The sequence below is a fragment of the Capricornis sumatraensis genome, chromosome 18 (assembly GCF_032405125.1).
Source record: "Capricornis sumatraensis isolate serow.1 chromosome 18, serow.2, whole genome shotgun sequence".
In the NCBI taxonomy this organism is placed as follows: Eukaryota; Metazoa; Chordata; class Mammalia; order Artiodactyla; family Bovidae; genus Capricornis; species Capricornis sumatraensis.
Genome location: NC_091086.1, coordinates 62,067,593 through 62,083,467, shown reverse-complemented (window position 1 = coordinate 62,083,467; position 15,875 = coordinate 62,067,593).

Below are 15,875 nucleotides of genomic sequence, written 5' to 3'. Positions count from 1 at the left end.
GCCATAAGGATGGTATCAACTGCATATCTGAAGTTAGTGATATTTCTCCTGGCAATCTTGATTCCACCTTGTGCTTCTTCCAGCCCAGCATTTCTCATGATGTACTCTGCATAGAAGTTAAATAAGCAGGGTAACAATATACAGCCTTGACGTACTCCTTTCCCCATTTGGAACCAGACTGTTGTTCCATGTCCAGTGCTAACTGTTGCTTCTTGACCTGCATACAGGTTTCTCAAGAGGCAGGTCAGGTGGTGTGGTATTCCCATCTCTTTCAGAATTTTCCACAGTTTATTGTGATCCACACAGTCAAAGGCTTTGGCATAGTCAATAAAGAAGAAATAGATGTTTTTCTGGAACTCTTTTGCTTTTTCGATGATCCAGCAGATGTTGGCAATTTGATCTCTGGTTCCTCTGCCTTTTCCAAAACCAGGTTGAACATCTGGAAGTTCATGGTTCATGTATTACTGAAGCCTGGCTTGGAGAATTTTGAGAATTACTTTACTAATATGTGAGATGAGTGCAATTGTGTGGTAGTTTGAGTATTCTTTGACATTGCGTTTCTTTGGGATTGGAATGAAAACTGACCTTTTCCAGTCCTGTGGCCACTGCTGAGTTTTCCAAATTTGCTGACATATTGATAGGTTTCTATAAGTGGGGGATTATTTTGTGTGACTTGTACTAACTTCAAATTTCATAAGAAATTTTATGATGGTTATTGAGATATTATTGACATGTAACCTATGTAAGTTTAAAGTGCACAACATAATTTTGCACACTTATAACTGTGAAATGATTGTTACAATAGTGTTTTATGATTGTGACCAAATTTTACTTTTTCATTAAGTAGTCAGAGCTTTGATCTGTGGGAATTTGTGATTTGGGGGATATAAAAAGTTAATTTTTATAGAGTCATAATAACTATGTGCTTTTTTTTTTTTTTTTGCTATGAAGTAACCTTTTAGAGTAGAAGTAAATGTTAAATGACAGCAATAGAAAAAGAATTTATTAGGTGGCAACTTTTGCTATGAAAGAAAATACATTCTCTTTGCCTTGGACAATTCAGTTGTTACTGTGCTCAGGGTTCTGGCATATTAAACTAGTAAGCTGGCAAGTGCTGAGTCAGTAATTTTTCTTATTTTTGTTTCTGGTTAGTTTATTTTCTTACATTAGCCAGTATAAAATGCATAGGTGAATTTCTAAAATAAAGAACACATATACACACATACTGTCTGAACCAGTAAATTCCAAGCCAAAAAACCACATATATGTGGCAAGCTTTATTGACTAGTGCCCAGGAGATAGTGCCAAAATCTAGTTTCTAGGAACCAGTAGCTAGGAAATTGGGATTGGCTATTCTTGCCCTCAAACTTATATAACTGTAGTCTCTTAACATGGTTGCTTGCGTGTTCAGCTGTGTCCATTGTTTATGACCACATAGCCTGGAGTCTGCCAGGCTTCTCCGTTCATGTGATCTTGCTGGCAAGAATACTGGAATAGGTTGCCAGTTCCTCCTCCAGGGGATCTTCCCAACCCAAAGATCAAACCCATGTCTCCCGCATCTCCTGCATTGGTAGGTGGAATCTTTACCACTGAGCCACTTGGGAAGATGCTCTTGCATGGTTACCAGATGAGAATTTCCAATCTTTTCTTTGACATTTCATACTGAATGAGGTATTGAACTTCTAACTGGTCCAGGGACCTCTTATAGATTAAATTGTTTGTGTTCATTTTAAATTAGTATGTTGAAATCTAATCCCCAAGGACCATTGGAAGGTGATTAGGTCATGAGAGTGGAGTCCTCATGAATGGGATTCATGCTCTTGTAAAAAAAGCCTCTGAGAGCTTCCTTGTCCCTTACACCATGTGATGACATAGTGAGAAAGACACCATCTATGAACCAGGGAGCTCCCTCTCACCAGACACCAAATCTTCCAGAGCTTTGATCTGGAGCTTCCTAGCCTCCAGAACAGTGAGAAATAAATTTGTTGTTTATAAGCCCACAGTATATGGTGTTCTGTTATAGCAACCCAAAGAGTCTAAGACAGTACTTTAAACTCTCCTATTCTTCCAAACCATACTCCAGCTACTCTCTAAAATCACGGCTTGGGTAAGGTGCTCCATGAAGCCCTTTGGTGTTTCTGCACACACACATATACTCCCCACCCAGTTTTATTGAGATATTATTGACATGTAACCTATATAAGTTTAAAGTGCACAACATAATTTTGCACACTTATAACTGTGAAATGATTGTTACAATAGTGTCAGTCAACACCTCTCCATCCTCTCAGGTATTTGTATTTACTTTTCTTTTCATTATTGTTGTTGTGATCGTGTTTGAGATCTACTCTCTTAACAAATTTTATTGACTTTTACTGTCACCCTGCTTATTTAACTTATATGCAGAGTACATCATGAGAAATTCCTGGCTGGAGGAAGCACAAGCTGGAATCGAGATTGCCTGCAGAAATATCAATAACCTCAGATATGCAGATGACACCACCCTTATGGCAGAAAGTGAAGAGAAACTAAAAAGCCTCCTGATGAAAGTGAAAGAAGAGAGTGAAAAAGTTGGCTTAAAGCTCGACATTCAGAAAACTAAGGTCATGGCACCTGGTCCCATCACTTCATGGGAAATAGTTGGGGAAACAGTAGAAACAGTGTCAGACTTTATCTTAGGGGGCTTCAAAATCAACACAGATGGTGATTGCAGCCATGATATTAAAAGATGCTTGGTCCTTGGAAGAGAAGTTATGACCAACCTAGACAGCATATTAAAAAGCAGAGACATTGGATTTAGGGCCCACCTGAAATCCTGGATGATTTCATCTCAAGATCCTTACCCCTGGTGGCTCAGTGGTAAAGAATCCACCTGCCAATGCAGCAGACACGGGTTCCATTCCTGGTCTGGGAAGATCCCACATGCTGTGCAGGAACTGAGCCTGTGTACCACGACTATTGAGCCTGCGCTTTAAAGCCTGAAGCCCACATGCCCTAGAGCTTGTGCTCAGCAACAAGAGAAGTCACAACAATGAGAAGCCTGTGCACCGCAGCTAGAGTAGCCCCCAATTGCTGCAACTAGAGAAAAGCATGAAGACTCAGCATAGCCGTAAATAAGTGAATAAAGCTTTTATTTAAAAAAAAAAGGTCCTTAACCAACTTCATCTGCAAAGACTCTGTTTCCAAATAAGGTCATATTCTGAGGTTTTGGGGGAACACAAATTTTTAGCGGGGGGAACAATATTCCACCCACTACTTTTACTATTACCAACCTAGACAACATTTTAAAAAGCAGAGACATTATTTACCAACAAAGCTATAGTTTGTTGCTATGGTTCTAGTCAAAGCTATGGCTTTTCCAGTAGTCATGTATGGATGTGAGAGTTGAACTATAAAAAACGCTGAGTGCAGAAGAATTTATGTTTTTGAACAGTGGTGTTGTAGAAGACTCTTGAGAGTCCCTTGGACTGCAAGGAGATCCAACCAGTCCATCCTAAAGGAGATCAGTCCTGACTATTCATTGGAAGAGCTTATGCTGAAGCTGAAACTCCAATCATTTGGCCACCTGATGTGAGGAACTGGCTCACTGGAAAAGACTCTGATGCTGGGAAAGATTGGAGGCAGGAGGAGAAGGGGACGACAGAGAATCAAATGGTTGCACCAACTTGATGGACATGAGTTTGAGTAAGCTCTGGGAGTTGGTGAAGGACAGGGAAACCTGGTGTTTTGCAGTCCATGGGGTTGCAAAGAGTTGGCCATGACTGAGTGACTGAACTGAACTAAACTGTTACCATGATAGTCACCACTGTTATTCTGCATAATAAAAATCAGCCTTTACTTTTCATTTTATTTTACCTGTAAAGTTATATAATTAAACTAAGCATAGCATCTGGTATCATTTATTGTAAGACCATCTGAAAAGCTCTGTTAAGTTTGGAGCTAATATATCATACTTCTATAATTAAAATTATATGAAATTGTCTTTTCAGGATGGCTAACAAACACATGAAAAGATGCTCAACATCACTCATTATTAGAGAAATGCAAATCAAAACCACAATGAGGTACCACTTCACACCAGTCAGAATGTCTGCGATCCAAAAGTCTGCAAGCAATAAATGCTGGAGAGGGTGTGGAGAAAAGGGAACCCTCCTACACTGTTGGTGGGAATGCAAACTAGTAAAGCCACTATGGAGAACAGCGTGGAGATTCCTTAAAAAATTGCAAATAGAACTGCCATATGACCCAGCAATCCCACTGCTGGGAATACACACTGAGGAAACCAGAATTGAAAGAGACACATGTACCCCAATGTTCATCTCAGCTCTGTTTATAATAGCCAGGACATGGAAACAACCTAGATGTCCATTGGCAGATGAATGGATAAGAAAGCTGTGGTACATACACACAATGGAGTATTACTCAGCCGTTAAAAAGAATACATTTGAATCAGTTCTGATGAGATGGATGAAACTGGAGCCGATTATACAGAGTGAAGTAAGCCAGAAAGAAAAACACCAATACAGTATACTAACACATATATATGGAATTTAGAAAGATGGCAATGATGACCCTGTATGCAAGACAGCAAAAAAGACACAGATGTGTATAGTGGACTTTTGGACTCAGGGAGAGGGAGAGGGTGGGATGATTTGGGAGAATGGCATTGAAACATGTATACTATCATGTAAGAATCGAATAGCCAGTCTATGTCCGATGCAGGATACAGCATGCTTGGGGCTGGTGCATGGGGATGACCCAGAGAGATGTTATGGGGAGGGAGGTGGGAGGGGGGCTCATGTTTGGGATTGCATGTACACCCGTGGTGGATTCATGTCAATGTATGGCAAAAGCAATACAGTACTGTGAAGTAAAATAAAGGAAAAATAAATTTTTTTTTAAAAAAAGCAGAGACATTACTTTGCCAACAAAGGTCTGCCTAGTCAAAGCTATCTTTTTTCCAGTAGTCATATATGGATGTGAGAAATGGACTATAAAGAAAGCTGAGTGCCAAGGAATTGATGCTTTTGAACTGTGGTGTTGGAGAAGACTCTTGAGAGTCCCTTGGACTGCAAGGAAATCCAACCAGTCCATCCTTAAGGAAATCAGTCCTGAATATTCATTGGAAGGACTGAGGTTGAACTGAAACTCCCATACTTTGGCCACCTGATGTGAAGAACTGCCTTATTTGAAAAGACCCGGATGCTGAGAAAGATTGAGGGCAGGAGGAGAAGGGGATGACAGAGGATTAGATGGTTGGATGGCATCACTGGCTCAATGGACATGAGTTTGAGTAAGCTCCGGGAGTTGGTGATGGACAGGGAAGCCTGGCGTGCTGCAGTCTGTGGGTTCACAGAGAGTCGGACACAACTGACTGACAGAACTGAACTGAACTGACTGAACAAGTATATAATACAGTACTTTTAATTATTGTCACTGGGTGGTATATTAGAGCTCCAGAACTTATTGATCTTATAACTAGGTATTCTTACTCGTTCCCTAACATCTTATTTCCACCACTCTCTGTCCCTGACAACCACCATTCTACTTCTCCTTCACCATTCTATTTCTATGAGTTGAGCTTTTTTAAAGTCCACCTTTAAGCGATATCATAGAGTATTTGTCTTTCTCTGTCTTATTTGTTTCACTTAGAATAATGCTTTTGAGGTCGATTCATGCTGTTGCAAAAGGTAAGATTTCCTCCTTTTTATGACTGAATAAAATTTGATGCAAAGAGCTGTGTCATTTGAAAAGACCCAGATGTTGGGAAAGATTGAGGGCAGGAGAAGGGGACAACAGAGGATGAGATGGTTGGATGGCATCACCAACTCGATGGACATGAGTTTGGGTCAACTCCGGGAGTTGGTGATGGACAGGGAGGCCTGGCGTGCTGCGGTTCATGGGGTTGTAAAGAGTCGGACATGACTGAGCGACTGAACTGAACTGAATATTCCATCATATATATACCTTATCTTCTTTTATCCATTCATCTGTTATTGGACACAAGGTATTTTCCATGACTTAGCTTTTGTGAATCATGCTTCTATAAACATGGGGTGCCAATATATCTTTGAGATAGTGATTTTATTTCCTTCAGATGTATAACCAAAAGTGGGATTGCTGATTCATTTTCTAGTTCTGTTTTTAATTTATTGAGAAACCTTCATAGTGCTTTCCGTAGTGGCTGTACTGATTTGCATTTCTACCAACAGTGGATTCCCTTTCTCCACAAGCTCACTCGTCTGTTATCTTGATAGTACCTATTCTGACAGATGGGAGGTCATATCTCATTTTGGTTTTTCCTTGCATTTCCCTGATGATTAGTTATGTTTATTGAGCATCTTTTCATGTACCTGTTGGTTATTTGTATGTCTTCTTTGGGAAAATGTTTATGCAGTTCCTCTGCCATTTAAAATTCAGATTCCTTTTTTTTTTCCTATTGAGTTGTATGAGTCTCTTACATATTTTGGACATTAACCTCTTATCAGATATATAGCTTGAAAATATCTTGTCCCATTATATAGGTTGTCTTTTCATTTTCTTGATTCTTGTGCTGTCAAGAAGCCATTTAGTTTGATGGCGTCTGTAGTTCTCAAAGAACAAAGCAAAACTTCCAAGTATGTTATTCTTGGAACTTCTAGAATGGATTCAAAAGATCTTTACAACACTTTTTATTATATTCCTGTAAGATTATTCTTGAACACATGTGATTTCCCTTCTTTCCAAAGGGATGACATGGAATTTAATGAATGAATGCCATTTACTTCATTACCAGACCATTAACTTCATCTTCCAAACCTATCTCAAGTTTTTTGTGATGTATGTCTTGGTACTTTCAGTTAGAAGTAATGTTTAAATATATATAGCATTAAAAACAGAGAAGGCAATGGCACCCCACTCCAGTACTCTTGCCTGAAAAATCCCATGGACGGAGGAGCCTGGCAGGCTGCAGTCCAGGGGGTCGCGAAGAGTCGGACTAGACTGAACGACTTCACTTTCACTTTTCACTTTGATGCATTGGAGAAGGAAATGGCAACCCACTCCAGTGTTCTTGCCTGGAGAATCCCAGGGATGGGGGAGCCTGGTGGGCTGCCATCTATGGGGTTGCACAGAGTCGGACACGACTGAAGCGACTTAGCAACATTAAAAAAGTGCTATGGATATTGAAAAAGATATCTAAAGCTATGTCTGACACAAAAAGAACAAACTGTCTTTTTTGTAAGAAAAACACTTTCAACTCCAATTGTTCTTTTGTCTTTTCTGCTAAGAAGAATGATCTTCACCCTGACAAGAATAGCGTAGACAGGTTATGAGAGAAATGATGTACAAGACCTCAGTAACAGAGATAATTTGAATTGTTTTCAGAGGAATATCTTCTCCCCCAGATAATTTACCTTTGATATGATAAAAGAATTCAAGGTGTTATTGGGTACTCATTGTTTAATCATATGTTGTATCGTATGAATAGGATGCTGTTTCTAAAGTCTTATCATGTCATTCATTAAAATCCTTCAAATGTTTTTATCCTTACATATAATTTTTTTTTTTTTTACTATCTTCTTCCTTTTTATTTCTCTAACTTCATTTTCTGTCACTCTCCATTTTCTTTAAGGTCAAAGCCTTCCTCTGCAGTGTTTAATAAATACTGTAATTGTGGTAATTTTTATAGTATGTTTTTTGCTTGGTTTATTTGTTCTTCTCCAATAAGTCTTTTATAGTAGTCATTCCTGTTTCCTCTAGGCATAATAGAGAGGCTGTGCATTCCAGAATCATGTAGATCTAGGTTCCAGTCTTGGCTTTTCCTTTTACTAGCTTGTCAAAGATGATTAGCCAAGTTGGGTTTTTTGTGTGTGGAGAAAAGAGGGAGAGATGGATGGAATAGCTATACAGCCAGTGACTAATTTTTTTTTTTTTTAGCTCTGCCAATATATATGATTGGTATATATATATGAGGTATGATTCTATGACTATTGATTATGGGTTGTCATTGGGAGTATTATCACTTTCTCTGAGGTGTTTAAGAAGTCAAGTGCCTTCTCTATGTTTTCCTTCTTTTTACTTGTTAGATTAAAATGATTGTGCATCTGTAAATTATGGAAAGAGCTTTGGGGTCTGAATCCTTGCATGGAGAGCTGCTTGATGACCAGGAATCCTTCATCTCAGACTGTCATTCAGTTGAGAAGTGACTTATGTTTATTTCTTGTTTGTACATTATTATGAATTATTGTGTGTTGGTTTCTATAAAGATGGCCACCAATAATTTCTTTACTCGTGGTACACATTTGTCACTCCTCATTTCACAATGTAGGGCTCATTTGACCTCTTTTTAATTCTGTACTCATTTTGACTGGCTTTGACAATTAGAATGCAACAGAAGTTCTAGCTCAGGAGGCAAGAGGTTCATAACATTTTACTTCCTGCTTCTTGGAACCCAGCCACATTACTGTGAGAAACTTACGCCACATAGAGAAGAACTGAGGACTTCTGATTGATAGTTCTAACCTCTGGGCCAGGCAATTTTCCAGCATGTGAAGGAGCTGGATCAGTCAACACCAGCCAAGACCTCAGAAAATGGCAGACCTGGTAGTGATCATGGGGAGAAGGAGAACTCACCAGTCATCTCACAGAAGCATGAGAAAATATAAAGCGGTTGTTACATGCACCAAAGACCTTTTGAGTCCTTTTTCAGCACTGAGCACTGTTCTAAGTAGGACACTTGCTTAGTGACATCGGTACAATTACTTAACTGCCCTTAGCTTCTAGTTCATCATTTGTAAAATGGGAGAAAAAGCCAACTGAAATCATACAGTTGTGATGCAATAAGACAGTGATGGAGAGTTCTTTATTTAGTGACTGGCATATGGTAGATAATCAATCTAAGCTTATTTGAGTAAGCATTAATCTTTGCTAAATTCTAAAGAGATGTCCACTGAGAAAGAAAACCATCCACCTCATTTGTAATCAGAAAATATAAAATTATGTGATGGAATAACATCTCAACTCTGCACTTTATTGCCTTGAAAGTAGACTCACATTTTGTTATTGCATTTTGAGTTTCTTCAGCCAGCTCCTTTTTCATCTTTGCCTTCATATCAACATATTTTCTTCTATGAATTCCCACTCTAGTTTTATATAACACATCTATTCTTGTATCTTAGTGAGAACACTAAGGAGATAGTCTCCTATTAATTCTTTAGCTTGCAGTTGTTTTTTTTTTTGGATGCATTCTCCTTTTCTATAGAGTGAGGAATTATACACAGATCTCATAATAATTGTTTTATTTATTAATTCAAGAAACAGTGTGAACTCACTGTATGCTGGACACTAATTAGATTTGATTTTTCTCTGCACACATTTCTTCTCTCACTATCCATCACTTCTATTTTTTAGATCAAGGAAAATTATAGTAAAAATATAATTTACAAGAAATTACTGCCCATGGCTCACATCTGGCTCACATCTGTTTTTGTCAATTAAGTTTTATCAGAATATAGAATGTTCATTTGTTTACATATAACTTTAAGTGTAATTTGAATATATATAACAATGAGCTTCCTACCACACCACACCCCCTCCCCCCCCACAAATTGAAAAAAAATTAGTACACAAAATGGTGCAGGAAGAAAAATGCAGCTTGCAAAATACTTCACTTTGCTCCTTTTCTCCATTGACCATTACACATCACTCCTCCCATGACTGAAATAAACTTTTATGATATTACATGCCAAATACCTTGTATTGTCTTTCAATATTTTATGAACATACTAAACCTTTTTCCCAACTTGGTTTTTTATTAGCTTGCATAAACTTGTTCTCACTGTTCAGTTGATATGTTCTTCTATTTACAAAATTGTTTGCCTATCTTATGTTGAATGAAACAGATAATGATTCATTCTATTAAAATAAGTGGAACTATTTTTATTTAGTAGCTTTTTACTTGGTGGCAAGGCTTTCAGCAAAAAATTAAAGTTAGTGAGGGGTGAGAATATTTCATTAAACTCATAGACTCTGGAGTCAAATTTCTAGGTTAAAATCTCAGGCTGTAAATTCAGAAATTGGATTTTTTTGGATCACGTGAGTTATCTTTTATCTGCTTCAGTTATTTTCTTTGTAAAAGACGGACAATACCTCATAGAGTTGTGACAAACGAGATCATACCACAAAGTGTGAGAGAGACTCAGGGTTCAATGACTGACTTAAACTCACAAAAATATTTGGTATCAGAACTTGGAAAAAATGTGGGTCTTTCATTTGAAAAGTCTAATTGTAAATGTTAATTATCATAGTAAGAGGGAAAATAGTAAAGAATATGGCACTTTCAATATTTTAGATTAAATACGAACCTAGGCTTTTACTCGAGATACATATCTCCATGACATTCTAAAAATGTACTTATTTACTTCCTTTTCTTGTGAGACTGATTGCCAGTCTATCTCTTTTGAAGGGATAAAGTGGCCAGTTTCTTACTGTTTTTCCTACAACCTTTTTTTCCTCCCTCTTTCAACTCCATCCTTTGTTCCCTGTTGCTTGAGTGGTAAGGCGTGACATTAATAGAAGGTATGGGTTCTAGTTTTAAGAGAGAAGCATCATGAGCCAGTATACATTATTTTGGAAGGGAAAAGTGACTGAAAAACTAAGAAAATTTACTTTGTATAAAATATACTTTGAGTGGGAATAGGAGAAAAATCTTCTAAATTCAATTATGTGACTTGGTTTGTATTCAGCCAATTCTACTTTAGCTCTAGAAGGAGTATTAAGAGAGATTAGAATACAGGCAGGCCCGACTTTGCAGTGCTCCAATATGCATAAATTTCAGTTTTCACAGTCTAGTTAAATAATATAATATGATTTAAATTTCAGTTACTGTGGTATATTTTGTGTAACTGCATAAAGTGTAAACTTACTGCTAACCCTTTGGTCCACAAATCATTGGTAAATAACAACAGTCATCATGCTCAGTGACCAATCATGTAACTTTCAGAGTCTGTTGGCGACTAGCTACTGTGCATCAGTTATTTGGTTCATATACCAAGAGCAAAGCAGTACCATATACAGCAGTGTTCATGTGTAATTGTATTGCCTCCCTCCGTGATCAATCTATGTGACATTTCACAAAGACAGATAGGAAGAAGAGCAAACAGCCAACAGTGATGAAAGTCCAGAGGAGAAACAAAAACTGATGATGTTGTGAGGGTAATTTGCATTGAAAACACGTGGAATTATACAAGGGCTAGCTTGAACGTGGAAACCCTGACACTCCCACCATTTGAGAGAGACGCTAGCTGTGCAGTCAGAGGAACTTGGTGATGGAGATCTTACCAACACAGGTGACGAAAGCGGCCATGACGAAAAGGATGAAGATGACTTGGAGGAAGTGATGCTGGGGCAAAAACTTCACATTAGAGGAAGTTTTGGAAATATGTCATGACATAAAAGCACAGAGGAAAAAATGTTGAAAGTTAATTCACACTTAGGAAGGGGTATGCCAATTCATCAAGGCAAAGAAGAGATGATCATGCCTATACTGTGAATTACGGTATGATGAGAAGAAAGAAATGGAAGTTCAAACTACCTTTGAGAAATTTTTGTTTCTGTTGTTTCCAGTTATAGTGCATTAAATAAATATTACTTTTGCTATTTTTCATTTTCATATACATTTATGACCAAGAGAAATTTAAAAATCATGGAAAATGATAATTTTCCCCACTGAATAGTGAGATCACATGGCATGGGTTCAGCTTGCACAGTTATTTCTGCAGTCCATACTTCCTTGCAGAAAGAGGACTATACACCTAAAATGAGGGAGAGCAAACATTCCATATTTCCATCTTGAAAGACAGCACTTTCTGGCTAAGAGAGTAAGATGTTTACCCTATAGTTTAAGACTCAATCTTCACAGTCATGGAGTCACTGATTGTCCATAGAGTATTTGAATACAAATTAGAAAGAAAGAAAATTGCCCTCAGCTATGATGCTAGAAGGGCTTCCGAGGTGATGTTAGTGGTAAAGAACCTGCCTGCCAATGTAGGGGACATGAGAGACACGGGTTTGAGCCGTGGATTGGGAAGATCCTCTGGAGGAGGGCATGGCAACCCACTCCAGTATTCTTGACTGGAGAATCCCATGGACAGAGGAGCCTGGCAGGCTACAGTCCATAGGGTCATTTCACAGAGTTGGACACAGCTAAAGCAACTTAGCATGCAGTCATATCCCTTTAGATATAGCACTGCTGTGTACTACTACACTGCATGGTGATGTATGGGTGTCTCTGGTTTCAGAGAATCTCAGTTCAGGCGACAAAGATAACAACACACGGGCTGAATCACAGGCACTGAGGAGAGAGCTCTCATTACTATCAGAGCAGGCAGGAAAAGCTTCAAGGTGAACATGGGTGTGGATCAGTGTGGTGAAGTCTAAAAACCAGGACTGGAATGAGGCAGATGGGTACAAATTATGAAAATGCTGAGTCAGATCCTATTTTCATGCAAATTTTTGTTACTCATCACAGTTATTTGCGTTAATTATCTTTAAAAATATTGCAAAAAATGTTATTTAGTTTGATTACAGAAGTGTTTTTTTTTTTTTTTTTTTTTTTTTTGTACCTTCCCCTAAATTTTGTGCTCTGGTAAGAGTTTCACTTACTTCCCTTATTGTCTTCCTCAACATAGAAATTTATGAGGCAGCTTGATACCTGCAACTGCTGATTTGCTGTCAAAGAGCAAGGGACAGAAGACGGCCAGAATTTTAGGTACTGGAAGAAGAAATTTCTCATTGTTTTTCCTAACATGCTTTGTTACTCTGAATTTAAAATACAGGCAGCATTCATAGTTCAGTTTTGGCTACAAGTGACAGGAAACTTTAATAGCCTCTGAGTATCTGTCAGAATGTGAGCATTTGACTATAATTTTATGACAAGCTAAATGAGACTTTCTGCTGTATTTAGAAATTCAGATGTATCTTGACACCCAGGTAGAGTTGCTGGACTTAGCAAATGAAACCATGAGATATCAAGTTAAATTTGAATTTTGATAAATAACAGATACTTTCTTAGTATAAGCATCCTCCATAAGATATTTATAAACTTATCTTAAAAATAATTATTTTTTTGAAATTCAAAATTAATTGAGTGTTCTGTATTTTATCTGATAACCCTATGCCTCATGCACTTGCAATGGCTTGGGGAAGGTTAATTCCCATCTTTTACCTTAGCTGTTATTCTGCAATGTACAAGCCTCAACATGTTAATAAACATCCCATTACTGCTTTGAATGAAGTGGTTTCACAAACAGTACATTTTAAAAAATGCTTACTCTGAATAAAATATCTTCTATTAGGCATGCTTCTCTTTTTCTGTCCTTTTAATGTAATTTCTTTCCTTCCTTGGCCTTTTAGCTCATCAAGATTAGGCTAATAAGGGTCAGCCTTTGTCTTTTCATCTTATACCTTAGACAGGTAAGAACAGAAAGGAAAGTAACTAACTCGATACCAGAATATGAATTCGGGCATCCAGATTGCAACTGAGTGTTGCTTATTCCCTTGTGTGTAATACATTAAAGTACTTAATTTCAAGCAACTTTCCTTTCCTAGCCCATAACTGATACTGATTCACTGTGTGTTTTGAAGTTATGGTAGGTTATCTATCTGTCATCTATCACTGTGTCTAGCTGGTTATCAATCATATTGCATATTTATAGTATGATTAATTGGATGGCTAAAAGTTAATTCAGTATTCAGTGGTACAGTTAGGAAAATTGTCTCTGCTAATCATAGTAATTTATTTATTTATTTATTTTTAAACTTAATTAATTAATTTAGTTATTTTTATTTTACTTTACAATATTGTATTGGTTTTGCCATACACTGACATGAATCTGCCACGGGTGTACATGAGTTCCCAATCTTGAACCCCCCTCCCACCTCTCTCCCCATATCATCTGTCTGGGTCATCCCAGTGCACCAGCCCCAAGCATTCCTATATCCTGTATTGAACCTAGACTGGCAATTCATTTCTTACATGATAGTATACATGTTTCAATGCCATTCTCCCAAATCATCCCACCCTCTCCCTCTCCCACAGAGTCCAAAAGTCTGTTCTATACATCTGTGTATCTCTTGCTGTCTTGCATACAGGGTTATCATTACCATCTTTCTAAATCCCATATATGTGTGTTAGTATACTGCATTGGTGTTTTTCTTTCCAGCTTACTTCACTCTGTATAATCGGCTCCAGTTTCATCCACTGCATTAGAACAGATTCAAATGGCTGAGTAATAGTAATTTAAACTTTCTGTTTAGATCAGGGAAATCTTATTATGCTATATTTTTCACTCTTCATTTTGGGTTTGAAGTAGTTTGTTTATTTCTTTTGTTTTCAAATTTTCCTAATCCTATCTTAATGCTAGGGCTAACATAAGGCACAGTGATGAATTTGGGGAAAACTGTCTTGATGTCATCCCTCCTCTCAGGGGTCAAAACTGCCAGGCATGTCTCCTGCCAGGCAGGAAACTCATGCCACTTCTAGTCTACCTGAGAGTATTCTTGCTATTTAAATACAGAACATTGGAAATAGCCAATCTTCTGTTCTGCTCGTTTTCTGTGTTATTTAAATTATAGAAAGAAAAGCCACTCTTCCTGCTCCTCTATGGATTTATTTCATAGCCTGGACTCCATATTCTTAAGGCTCATGAAGTCATTGGTTAAATCTGTTGGACTGAGAACTTCTCTAGCAGGGATCAGAGTAGATGCATAATGTTTTAAAACCTGGGGACCCCTCGAGCATCACTGTACCGTTAAGTGACGTTCATCTTATAAAATGTTGTCTGTAACACTAAACATTATCCACAGAGAACATTGATTTTGAAATCAAATTGATTTTGCAGATAAATACCAAGATGATGGGGGAAATTTTCTTCTGAATGTACAACTAAATTACCTTTTCAACCTCGACCATTTTCAATAGTCGGGTATGAAAAAGAGAGCTCTAACTAAGAAGAGATTAATTGTAAGATCAGTTAAACCTGTCAGGAAACACTTAAGTTTGACAGGATTCCCAACAGTTGCATAGTTTGGGAGCCAAGCAGAAACGTCCCACTAAGCTAAACACTAAGGACCTGTCACTATTCAGTAACTGTTTGTCTGTCAGTAGTAAAAGTAAATGAGCTTTTGAGGGCGACTGTTCCAGATTCTTGAACTTCCTTACTGCCAGAACTATCAAATGTAGATATTTTTTTATCTTTTTGAAAAGCACTTTCTATTTTTCTTAGCAGAACCCTGGGCAATTTTTAAAAACTTTTTTTTTTCTTTCAAAAAGCGAGAAAAAGATGTCAGAAGAAATATGACATCTGAAGCCTTATGGTCATAAAGTATTTGATGGCATGAAAAAAAAAAATCCTGAAATCTAACTTAAAGGAAAGACTGAGCCCTGGAATAAGGGCTGTCTTCACAGTCCCCACAGGGGTAATTTAGCTCCTATATGAACCTGACTTTGAAGCCCCGGGGCTATGACGGTGAACTTTATCAACAATAAATCAGGCTCCACTTCACTGTTGCTAACTTTTCTGAAGTTGGAGCCTAAAGGCGTGTGAGAAGACTGTCTTCTTTTTGAGTGTAGGCAGTTCAATTTGATTCAAGAAATATTTGTTGATTACTCCTGTGTACTGTTTACAGTAATTGGAGTGGTGGGTTTTGAGAAAAAGGTGGCTAATTCAGAGCTCTTTAATTCACACTTCTCAGATCAAATCTAGGACAACACCCAGGGGATTCATGAGTTGTGCTAAACGAGGGTTGTGTGCTTGAAAATGTCAGTATCAGATATGATTTTTATGAATTATTTGGCATAATCAGTGAGAGGCACATGCACAGAGACACACATAGTA